Source organism: Lepus europaeus, chromosome 3 (assembly GCF_033115175.1).
Source record: "Lepus europaeus isolate LE1 chromosome 3, mLepTim1.pri, whole genome shotgun sequence".
NCBI classification, from domain to species: Eukaryota; Metazoa; Chordata; class Mammalia; order Lagomorpha; family Leporidae; genus Lepus; species Lepus europaeus.
Genome location: NC_084829.1, coordinates 79,890,146 through 79,903,053, shown reverse-complemented (window position 1 = coordinate 79,903,053; position 12,908 = coordinate 79,890,146). Strand labels below are relative to the sequence as shown.

Genomic DNA, 12,908 nt, shown 5'->3' with positions numbered 1-12,908 from the left:
TTAGATTTTAAGAAATATTAGTCAGATTGAAATAAAAAGACTTCCCTCTGTAATTGTGATAGGGGAAAATTGGAACATGCTTACAGGCCTGACAAAACACTACCATTACGGTGCACAGTGCATGTTACTGTTTATTAAAATAGTGAGTTGATTCATGTGAAGTCTTAGGAAGGAGTGGGTAAATGGTGAGCACTTGGGAAAGGTTGTTGGTGTTGTCATTGCCATCACTGTCACTGGGCTCCAGACCCTGTGTTGGGGACTTTATGTTCATTCTATCTTCTCAAAGGACTTGGCAAGGCAGGATTTCTTGTTCCTGCTTTACCTGTGGCTGTGTGAAGCTTGGGGAACTTAAGAAACATGTCCAGTGCCACACGACTTGAGACCGGCAACACCAAGCAGTCAACCAAGGCCTTCCTGCCTCCAGCACTTAAAAATACTTACATGGTGCCGTGGCATAGAAGTCAAGCCTCTGCCTGAAGTGCCAGCATCTCATAAGGGCTCTGGTCCACGTCCTAGTGGCTCTACTTTGATCCAGCTACCTGCTAATGTGCCTGGGAAAGCAGTGGAAGATGACCCAAGTACTTGGGCCCCTGCATTCACGTGGAGACCTGGAAAAAGCTCTTGGCTCCTGGCTTCGGCCTAGCCCAGCCCTGTCCATTGCAGACATTTAGGGAGTGAACCAGCAGATTGAAGATTCTGCCCCGCCACCCCCATCTCTCTCTTGCTCTCCCTCCTTCTCTCTCTCTCTATTTCTGCCTCTGAAATAAATACATCTAAAAAAAAAATACTTACACTGGAAGAGTAAAGAGCATTACTAAAAATGTTTGACAGAAAGAAAGAAAAATGTGAATAATGAGCTAAATAATGAGCTAAATATTGGGATTTTTAAAAAAGGAATCCTAAAAAAAACCCCAAAAGTTGAATTTTATCAACCTTGTTAAAAATTATGCTATAATTATATGTAGTAATAATGAGTCTAAATATTGTCAGTAGTTCATTATGCATATTTGTACAAATTACAAAATAAATTCTAATTATTTCCATGATATAAATAAGTAAGTGACTAAATGCTGCCTAGGAAACAAAACAAAATGACTTTTTAAAGCGCATCCTTCTTATTAAAGAAAAGGAATTCCATGTTACTGGGTTTAACCTCTACCTAACCCAAAGATTTACATTCCAGTCCTAAGCAACTTCTAAGCTATGCTGGCCTGTCTCTAGCACTTCATGAGATGAATATGTTTTGTCACTCTTTTCTCCCAAAGTCCAGGGACCTCCACTGCTAGTATAGTATAGCAGGCAATTGCCTAGGCTAAAGATAGAAGGATCTGGGTTCAAATTCTGTGTTTACCCTTGGCTTGCTTTCATTGACATGGGACACAGGACTTTGTGGCCTTGATTCTTTCATGTGTGCAGTAGTGATAATGGCATCTGACTAGTGATGAAATAATGCAGTTTGTAAACACACAAACTTGCCATGTGGTCTGGGGCATAGAAAGGAATCAATATACATTGCTGCTATCAAAGATTCGATATCTTGGGAAACAGAGGTGCGTATGCACAGAAAAAAAGAACTAGTTCCTTTCCTACTTCCAAGGTAGATAAACCACTAGGTAATCTTATTATTTTTTGTTTGTTTCGTTCATTAAGCACTTTTTTTTTTTGGACAGGCAGAGTTAGACAGTGAGAGACAGAGAGACAGAGAGAAAGGTCCTCCTTCTGTTGGTTCACCCCCCAAATGGCCGCCACAGCCGGCGCACTGTGCCGATCCAAAGCCAGGAGCCAAGTGCTTCTCCTGGTTTCCCATGCGGGTGCAGGGCCCAAGCACTTGTGCCATCCTCCACTGCCTTCCCGGGCCACAGCAGAGAGCTGGACTGGAAGAGGAGCAACCAGGACAGAACCGGCGCACAACTGGGACTAGAACCCAGGGTGCCAGTGCCACAGGCAAAGGATTAGCCTAGTGAGCCATGGCGCTGGCCCATTAAGCACTTTTAATCAAAAATTTACTTCCAGACATTTTGTTAGTATTGGGAATACATAAAAAGAGTAAGACTGGTCTGTGCTCTTAATGAGCTCATCTTCTAGGCTGGGGGAACGGAGACATGTAAACACACAGTAAAAACTAATAGATTATACCATGAATGCCATAAAAAAGGTACAGAACACTGGGGTGCTGCATATTTTTGGTCTCCAATGATAATGAATGATGCATGAATAGGTAAACTTGCTTATAGTTACTTCAAAGAGATCTGCAGCTGAATTCAAATGAATGCAAATGAAGCTTTAGGAGGTAGAGCTAGTAGTATACCTACGCAACATCGCAGCATCTATCTGCAAATCCAGTGAAAGCTGTAGCACTTGTATACACAAAATAGGGTTACATCCAGACACTGGGCAACCCTAAAGTTGGTTGGTAACATTACCCACCAGAAAAGAGCACAATATCAGAACTATGTTTTATGCCTTTAGGGCTACATTTTAAATATCCACTCACCAAACAAGCCACATGACTACTAGCTAACTTGTAAAATAACATAATAACTTGCTATAGAAGCAGAAAGATAATTATGCAAGATTCTCATGGCTTTCCAAATTGGTGAGATCCTCGTATTGACTCTGCAACTCCCTTGTGACTGTCCTGGCACCCACTGTCATTTCTTATTCATCTTTTTGTCTCAGCAAAAGTCTTGCCAACATAGACTCGCATCAAAACTTTGTTTGATCAGGATGAACTGAATTATTAGAGTTTAAAGACTCACAAAATATGGAGTTGTCCCACAAAGAAATCATAATTAAAGCACAAGGGACCTATGATACAGAAATTAGAACCAAATGCTCAGGTAATTCAGTATTTTTAAAGCACTATAATTTAACACTCTGCAAAGCCCCTTTGCTTAGGTGCTTGCTAGTATATTTCTTAATAAAATTAATTATAATAAAATAGCATTAATTTCTTTTTATAGAAATGCAATGCTAACACCTCTCTGTGGGGAAAATGTTTTCATTTTTTAAAAGATTTATTTATTTATTTGAAAGGCAGAGTTACAGAGAGGCAGAGAAAGACAGAGCAGTCTTCCATCTGCTGGTTTACTCCCCCAAATGGACCAATGTGGAACTGGTCGATCCAAAGCCAGGAGCCAGGAGCTTCCTCTGGGTCTCCCACACGGGTGCAGGAGCCCAACGACTTGGGCCATCTTCTAATGATTTCCCAGGCCATACAAGGAGCTGGATCAGAAGTGGAGCAGCTGGGATTCAAACTGGTGCCCATATGGGATGCCAGCACTGCAGGTGGCAGCTTTACCTGCTATGCCACAGCACCAGCTCCAGTGTTTTCATTTTTTCTTCCAGAAGTGATGAATAAGTATATAGCTTAATTTTCTACTTTCTTGATCAATTCTGCTTAGTTTTTTTTACCATGAACTTTGTGTTGCTTTAAAATTTTTAAATTAAGAAAATTGCAAAAATTAGTATGTACTCAAAACAAATGTAGAAAGGAAAAAGTGAACCATTTTCTCTTCCTCCATCTGTTACTCCAGATTCCAACCTTTTGGTGTTCATCTTTCCAGCCCTCTTATTTTTGTGTGTGTGTATAAATCTATACCCAAAATGCGTATTTTATATTTACACAATATTTTGACACAAACTGATACTATTACATGTTTTTTGTCTGCAACTCAGAGACCATTTTTAAAGACTCAGCCTCTGTGCAAAATTCCCAATATAATAATGTGCTTATTTCTGTATTTATTATTTATTTTCCTCAACAGATTATAAGCTCCATAAGAAGTTGTCCTCCAAGGCATACCCTGTACTTCACACAGTGCTAGGTACCAAATAGGTCCTTGATTAACATTAATTGATTGATTAAATGAATGACTGAATGAGAAACATTTGCCCAGACATTGCATTATGGGCATCCTTCCATGAGGGTCTTGAGGTCCCTTTCCGATTTTCCAAAATTCTCACAGAACCTCAATGTGTGGACACATTATGACTTATTGGAGGATGTACTACCAAATTCCTGTTGGGGAGGGCTCACCTTCATTTTGTTTTTTGTTGTATGTTAGTCTTATATAAAAATTAAATCTTGGGGCTGGTGCTGTGACATAGCAGGTAAATTTGCCACCTGCAATATCGGCATCCCATATGGGTGCTGGTTCATGTCCCAGCTGCTCTACTTCTGATCCAACTCCCTGCTAATGGTCTGGGAAAAGCAGCGGGAAGATGGCACACGTGTTTGGGCCCCTGCCACCACATGGGAGACCCAGAAGAAGCTCCTGGCTCCTGGCTTCAGCATGGCCCAGTGCTGGCCATTGTGGCCATCTGGGAAGTGATCTAGAGATGGAATATCACTCTGTCTATCCCTGAATAAATCTTTAAATTAAAAAAATTAAATCTTTATTCAGGCATAGTAAAAGTATAATACTGTAAGAAAAATATGTAAAATGAAAAATATGTTGTTATTCCTCCATACCTTTCTTTTTAAAAAATTATTTATTTATTTGAAAGGTAGAGATCTTCCATTCTCTTGTTCACTCTCCAAATGGCTGCCACAGCCAGGACTGGGCCAGGCTGTAGCCAGGAGCCTGGAACTCCATCTGGGTCTCCCATGTGGAGGCAGAACTGGGACTCAAACTAGTGCTTAAATGGGATGCCAGCACTGCAGGTTGCTTAATCTGCTCCACCATAATTCTGCACCCTCCCCCCTCATACCCTTAACTCCACTTCCTAAAGAGGGTGCTTGTTCTACTTTTAACTGTTTCTGGCACTTTCCTATAATAATTTAAATAAAATATTTATACTTCACAATTTGGATGATACCTTTTTGTTCTTATTTGTGAAAGGCAAGGAATCTAGTAGTTATCACATATAGTACCTCAACTCCAACTCCTTCAATTTCCTGTTTTTGAAAAACATTTTATGCTTCTCTTTCACAAAGCTTGTAACACTTAAAATTTGATCTTTATAATTCAGCATTCATTCTCTGATTTATCTGAAGATGGAGTCCAAAAATTTAAACCAAGTAAAAATAACATTTACAATATTAAAATATTCTTCATTGTCAAAATCAGATTTTCTTTTTGCTATAACAAACAAGCAAGCACAATACTATTTATGAAACTCAACTACTTGGAATTGAATATCCACACTGCATATTCAGTTTTCTCTTCTCTAAGGTAATACTCAGTTGCTATGGTTGCATGTATGTCATATTTTTTCTTGTATTCCTTCTTTGTTTTGTTGAAGTTTTTCTTTAGGGAAATAACTTTCATATGAGATGTATGAACATAAACTTTCTGAATCCAGACATAGCTGAAAGTATATTTTACTCTTATAATATTTGATAGTTTTGAAAGGTACACAATTCTAGGTTGAAAGTTATTTTTCCTTGAAAATTTGAAAGTGTTGCAAGTTGGTATTCCTATATGTAGTGTGTTGATGGCTGGTTGCCAATTTGCTTCTCATCTCTCTGTAGATAGGTGTGAATCTTTAACAATTTATTTTTAGCAAATTATATGTGCATCCTTCCAAGTTGCTGTTTTCTGATGCAGGAATTAAATAGCTAGGAAAGACTATTAAATAACATGCTTTACTGCTACTTTTTGCTTTTTTTTGGGGGGGGGAGGGAAGAAGGGGCATTATCTACTGATATTCCACAGTGGAGAAAATGTGGTGGTCTTTTATCACTTCCCCAAGTAATCTCCCACTCTTATAATGCTAATAAACTTATGCATAATTTTGGCTAGACCAATTTTATATTTCATGATGATGACCATGCATGTGTCAGTCAAATCTCTTTTGCACATCTTTTTGCTCTCTCTGTAGTTGTTCTTTTTTTTCTTGTAGTTTGTAGAATATTCATCATCAGCTTACACCCATGCTTTCTGCCAGTTGCTGAAATATCCTTTTGATAAGTTTGAACATATCTCATATGCCATTACTTTTGTCTTTTTGGAGAAGTTTTCTTGGAAATTTCTGAATTTCTTCAACTCGGACCTGTTTCTTCCCAGGATTGCTGCTTACTTGTCACTACAGAGACTCTTTTCATCATTTCCCCCACCAATTGGGCTTGAGTTCTCTGTTTCTGAACCCTTTAGATTATCTCTTGTTTCAATTGCTCATTTTGGAGGAATAGCTCCCTGGTAGCTTTCTTTCTTTTCTTTTCTTTTTTTTTTTTTTTTTTTGACAAGCAGATTTAGACAGTGAGAGAGAGAGAGAGAAACAGAGAGAAAGGTCTTCCTTCCATTGGTTCACCCCACAAATGGCCATTATGACTGGCGTGCTGTGCCAATCTGAAGCCAGGAGCCAGGTGCTTCCTCCTGGTCTCCCATGTGGGTGCAGGGCCCAAGCACTTGAGCCATCCTCCACTGCCTTCCTGGGTCACAGCAGAGAACTGGACTGGAAGAGGAGCAACTGGGACAGAACCTGTGCCACAACTGGGACTAGAACCCCAGAGTGCGGTGCCACAGGTGGAGGATTAGCCTAGTGAGCCACGGCGCTGGCCCCTGGTAGCTTTCTAAGAGTTAGTGTATAGACTACAAGTTTTTGAAACATTACATGTCTGAAACATCTATTCTGCCATCATAACTGATAAGTAACTGGATATGGAATTAATTCTATGCTAGAATTCATTTCCCCCTCATATTTTTTAAAGACTTATTTATTTGAAAGGCAGAATGACAGAGAGAGAGGGGGCAAGAGACAGAAATCTTCCATCTACAAGTTCACTCCCCAGATGGTTGCAACAGCCAGGATTGGACCAGGCTGAAGTCAGGGGCTAGAATTTAATCTGTGTCTCCATGTGGGTGGCAGGGAACCAAACACTTGGACCAGCCTCTGGTGCCTTCCCAAGTGCATTAGTGGAAAGGCACAGACAGCACTTGGAACTTGCTCTGATGGGGAATGGTGGCATTGCAAGCTGTGGCCTCAGAAGTTTTGAAGGCTTTGCACCTTTCTCAGCCTTCCTGTTCTGTCATCAAAAATACTCATGCAACTTTTCTTCGTTTTTGGACACAACCTGATTTTATCTGCTAAAAGCATTTAGAACTATCTCTTTGTTCTCAGATACATTTTAAAATGTATCCGTCTTTTGGCTTTGAATGCTGCTTTTTAAAAGCATCTTGTTCGTATTTTATGGATGTAATATTTCCTCATTTCCCTAAGAATATTACTGAAAGTATATTTTAAAGTTTTCTTTAAAACTGGTGTCTTCCAACCTGCTTTATTTTGCATGTGGTTTTGATATAACTTATTAGTCTCGATATTTATTGAGTCTTGGTTCTATGCTCATTTGAGATTGGAGCACTAAAATGCTTTTGGGAAATTTTGGAATCATGGTTAGCACTTGTTGACTGTTGATCTTCCAGCAGGGAGGTTGACTATGAGATTTAAATGGAGAATCCCTGATGTCAGTATCCTTAGGTCTTTTTTTGTGTGTTTTTTTCAGGTTTATTTTTCTTATTTTCCAGAGAAGAAATCCCCTCAGATTCTATGTGGAGGACACAAGTATAACAGAAAACATCCTGGTATCCATCTGGGAACAGGATCATCAGTCCCAAAAATCTGAATGTGCCCAGACTTTCACCTGTTCCTTTGTTTTCAATACGGAAACCCATCCCACAGCTGGGTCCCATTTCCCCCAGTTCATGGACTCTGTCTTAGTCTCAGGTCTGCTAAATCAACCATCATTTATCTTTTTGTTTTAGCTTCCATTTTGAAGCCTCATTGGATTAATATCTTTTATACCCACTTGTAGTTGCTGTAATTAGTGATGCTTGGACTTATTCTATTTGCCATCTTATTTTGTTTTCTTGTTTCCATTATTTGAAGAATTTTGTCCCTTCTGCTTGCTCTTTCTTGGTAGACCATTTTCCTGTTTCGTTTCCAATTCCCCATCCTAAGATTTCTAAATTTTTTATTTATATTATTTTCCTAACCTTCTGGTGGCTGATTTTAAAAGTTTAATATTTAAACATTTTGTATTAATATCAATTAATTAATATTTATATAATCTCTCAAAAAAAAGAAAATAACCTCAAAATGCTGATATTTCATCTTCTACTTCTTTCTGGCCATTTTCTATGTTATGGTTATTTGGAATTTTAATTCCATATTGTTAGAAATATTTGATACTTGATGCATTATTCATATAATATTTATAAGTCATGTTTGAAAGTACTTCAGAAAGTTCTGGGAAATGGAATTAAAAGATAAGTTTATTTTGGTGCAAAAAATCTTTTTTTTTTTAATTTTTTTTGACAGGCAGAGTGGACAGTGAAAGAGAGAGACAGAGAGAAAGGTCTTCCTTTGCCGTTGGTTCACCCTCCAATGGCCGCCGCAGCTGGTGCACTGCGGCCGGCGCACCACGCTGATCCAATGGCAGGAGCCAGGTGCTTCCTCCTGGTCTCCCATGGGGTGCAGGGCCCAAGCCCTTGGGCCATCCTCCACTGCACTCCCGGGCCACAGCAGAGAGCTGGCCTGGAAGAGGGGCAACCGGGACAGAATCGGTGCCCCGACCGGGACTAGAACCTGCTGTGCTGGCGCTGCAGGCGGAGGATTAGCCTATTGAGCCGCGGCGCCGGCCCGCAAAAAATCTTGAACTTGTATATACAAGGAGTCTTCATAAAGTTCATGGGAAGTGTATATTATATAAAAAACTGCATGATTTTAAAAACTTATTTTCAAACCCACTTTCCATGAACTCTTTGAAGTAATTTTATATAGCATGTAATATATACATAGATAGTTTCCAACTTAGGATGGTTCACCTTATAGATCTTTCAATTTTGTGACTGTGTGAAAGCAATATACCTTCAGTAGAAACTGTCATTGAAATTTTGAATGGGCCGGTAGCATGGGATAGGGTACTCCCCGGCAATGTGGGGCAACATCAACAAGCCACAGCTCTCAGTCAGCCATCTGATCCCAAAGCTAATCAATAAATATTTTGCATTGTACTATATTTCTGGTGTCTTTTTGGATATCACGGTTTATGTTTTTGTGTCTCATTGTGTCTATGAAATGCTCATCCTGTGTTTACAAGAGATATTTACCATTTTATTATAAAATAGTCTTCCTTGCCAAATTGTTGGCTAACATAAATAGTCTGAGTGTGTTTAAGATGGGCTAGGCTAAACTGTGATGTTTAGTAGGCTAGTTGTATTAACTGAATTTTTGATTTATAATATTTTCAATTTTTAAATTATAAAATGAGGAGTATCTGTACAATTATATATAAAACGCATTATACTATTATAATATTTATATTAACATTTTGCTTATTATTGCTTTTTTGGATCAAATTGCTGTCTCATATTCATTTTTTTTCTGATATATGACTTCATAATTTTTTAGCAAAAGTGTTCACAGGTTTAAAAATGTTCTGATTCCCTTGATGTGTACAAAAGTATTTTGATTCATTCTTATGAAAGTTTGTTGGGTTTCGTATTCTAGGTTCAAATAATTTTCCCACATGAATTTTTAAGAAAGAGCCCAAGAAAGACAGTCTTGCATGTCAGTGTGAGTTTTATTCTTTTATATGGAATAATGACATTGTTTTTCTATGAAGCAACTGCAATTTTTGTCTCTATCTTTGGAGTCCTGAATTTATAACATAATGTACCTTTTTCATTCACTTGAAACTTACGGAGTCTTCCATTTTGAAGACACTTTTCTTCAGTTCTGGAAAATTTTCTTCCATTTATGACTTGAATATTTCTTCCCTTCAACACTACAAAATCTCCTTACTGGGATAATAATTAGACAAATATTGGGAGCACTGGGGCTATCCCCTGAGCCTCTTAACTTTTTTTGTTGTTGGCTATTAAATGGGTCATGTTATGGAGGGATTTCTTGTCTAATCTGGTTCATTCATATTTACTCTTCATAGTCCAGTTTGTTATTAGTTTGGCTCTTGATTTTTTTTTTTTTTACTTAAATGATCAAACTTTTAGTTTTCAAGATCTACACTTGATTCACTTTATGGATCTCATGTTCACTTTCATGTCTTTGAGATATTATTTACACCTATCCTAAACTATTCTTCTGTATTCTTGATTTCCTTGGGATGTAAGTGTCTACATGAGTGCTTTTACATCAAATGTTAGTGATCTGTGGTTTTTCATTCTTTTCCAGATTGGAGATCCCTGTCTATGAAGCCTGCTTCTGGGAATGGCTCTGTGTATGCTGTCTGATGAACTATACTCTCAAGTGAATGGAGGAGGGAGAGAGGGCTTATGTCTGGAGCATGCAGGCAGTTTTCTAAGTGTAATTGGATACCTGTTTCCCCTCATTTTTCCCAGGACTCGACTCTGTGTCCGTGACCCAGGACCCTGCATTCATTGTTCTCACTGAGGGAATGAATGCATTGCTGTTGCTCACCTACACAGCCCAGGGTGAGAAGCCCCTTAGCTGCTGCAAGGAACTCTTCTTCCCAAGTAATTGCCCCGTATAGATTTCACTCAAACATGGGCTTCCTCCCTCTTTTTGTTGATAGTCTTTCTTGGCACGTGTTTGGTTTGTGTCTTTGATCCCATTTGATTTCTGTCTTTCAGAAGTCATGCAAGTTTCTGGTCTTATGCAGGGTAGAAATCAATACTAATTTTTGTTACTGCCACTATTCTAGGAATGGTGTCTTCCTTGTTTTTCACTGAAGAGGTGAATACTAAGGATTTTTGGTTGCTGTTATTCTAGGGGTGGTAGAGAGATGTGAGGTTGGAGCTTGCGCTCAGTTTTCCAAGCTGAATCAATTTGAATACCCCCTTCTCCCCAGCTCATAATGGCCGTTTTCAGAGGGCCTTTTATGGCGCTATAATACAGCAAAGTTAATTAGGAACATGTTTGCTGGAGCCAAAACACTCTTCAGTTTGAATTCCTGTTCTGTCAGCCAGGTGAGTGTAAGTTGCTTATTGTCTCTGTGCCTCAATTTCTTTATTTAACAAATACACTTAAATAATAATAGAACCTACTTCAGATAGTTGTTAGGAAGAGTCAGTGAATCCCTGGCTTTTGAATCTTCCATACATTTAGCCATTATAACTCTGGAATTGCAAGGAACCAAACTGGCTCAGCTGCTCAACATTCAGTTCTCTATTAATTACTGTGAGGGATGCTCCAAGTTCCATTTCTGTTTTCTGCATTAGTTGACCTAGATCTTGGAGTTTCACTAGCAACTTAGTTTTGAAGTGCTGCTGCTTTCTCCACTTTTGTTTTTCTGATCATACTTGCTTTCTCTCTTCCTGGTTCCTTTGAACTTTCTGTTCGTCTGCTTGATTGCTTTCTTGCCAGCATTGTTATAGGTTAATTAATGAAAAACCTAGTAATTTTTATATCATCTCAATAGGACATAAGAGGAACGAGAGTAGACGCACCTATTTGGCCGTTTATTTTAATTCTGAGTCCTGTCTTGAGAATTCCTAAATTTTATGGCTAGCTTTGGACTGTAAGCTGTGGTCATTGGCAATGAAATAGCATTTTATTCCTGTGGTCTGTGCTAAATTACACTGTTGTTTTTTCTGGGTTTTCATTTGTTTGTTTTAATTTGCTTGCATTTCAATGCTTCACAGTTTCTCCTTTTTGTGACTAATCACACAACAGCATGGATATTTGTGAAACGCAGCCACCCATTCAGACCAGAATATTGGCACTTTCAGATCTTCAGCCAGAAGGCTGAGCAGCAGGCTCTGTTCCTAAGTTAGCCTTCTCAGTGTCTCACAACCCCACACATTCTGTTTCTCTATAGTTCACAACTGGGAAAACATGGTTCTTTCAAGAAAATTTTCTTACATCTCTCCAAGAGCAAACATGAAGCACAGGACTAAATAAATCCCTTTAGTTTAAGCTTTCAGATGGAAAAAGGCAAAACGAACAGAGTGTAACAGATTCAGGCTGATCTGAATTTATTAGATTAGAGGCCACTCACTGATTTGTAAAGGCCTATTTTCCAAGAGATTGAAGCAAGCTATGTTAATGGACAATACCCTATGTAGGAAATGGTGCAACTTGTATAGTATTAAAACTTTCTTTTAAAAATAAGGTTTGTATGGAAATTAACTGATGAGTGAAAATATGTATTATTTAAAGTAGGAGCTTAACTTACAAAGTGCTATGTAGTTACTTCATTGCATAAATAGTTTAACTGTAAGCACGGTGCTGTGGGAAATGTCTGGAGCTGCAGGGGCTTAGTACAGATAGCCTTCTGCCTGCTTCTAGCCAAATAAAGAGGGTCTTTCTCTTCTCTGAAATGTAATCATCTTAGACTGAACTGTATGGAGCACATTTCTGTAAATAAAGATACCACTGATAGTCAAGCCTAGGAGAAATACAAATAGCTACTGGAAAGCTATTATTCAGATCCTTAAAACTATGGTGTTAGCCAGAACTTTCTTACAAAAGACATTTCTTTCACATCTGTAATTACTAAGGTGTATAAATAGCTCCCAAATTAAAGCATAGTACTTACTTTATTTCTTCCGCTTGGGAGATGGAAGTAAACTTGACACCAGGGCAAGACCTTGTCTGTAATACTCCCATGTCACTATGTGTACTTTGCTCAATTTAGAGCCAGATGGATTTTATCTGTCTTTATAGCCTTTTGGAGGATGAATGCAACTAGGTGTTAACCATTCATTGCATTTAAACCTGCAGAATACTGAACCTTGCAATTTTGTTTTCTACTGCCCCAATCAGAAATCCCTTCTGGGATTTCCACTGATACCTTATATATACCATACTTTAAATGAGGTTAAAATAAATTCTACCTTGAACCTTGATTAATGAACTAAACCAAGATGGTCTTGAAGATAACAAGAATCTGAAATGAAATAAGGCTGTAGGTCTCTGTTTGGATGTGACTTCTCCATAAAGGATGACCCTACTTGTATCTAACATCCTGATTTCTCCAGAATTGT

At 38.5% G+C, this 12,908-nt stretch overlaps 1 protein-coding gene across 3 annotated transcripts in view; it reads left to right on the top strand.

Annotated features, from left to right (window-relative positions):
* The window catches only part of UBE3D (ubiquitin protein ligase E3D), a 460,276-nt gene that overhangs the window by 301,748 nt on the left and 145,620 nt on the right, over positions 1-12,908 (top strand). The window contains exon 11 of one of the 3 annotated variants that reach the window (XR_009865558.1): positions 9,454-9,472. The exons of the other annotated variants lie outside the window; for them this stretch is intronic. The gene's annotated coding sequence lies outside the window, so the exon portion shown is untranslated. Of the gene's footprint in view, positions 1-9,453; positions 9,473-12,908 lie in introns of those variants that run through there. 3 annotated transcript variants of the gene reach the window in all.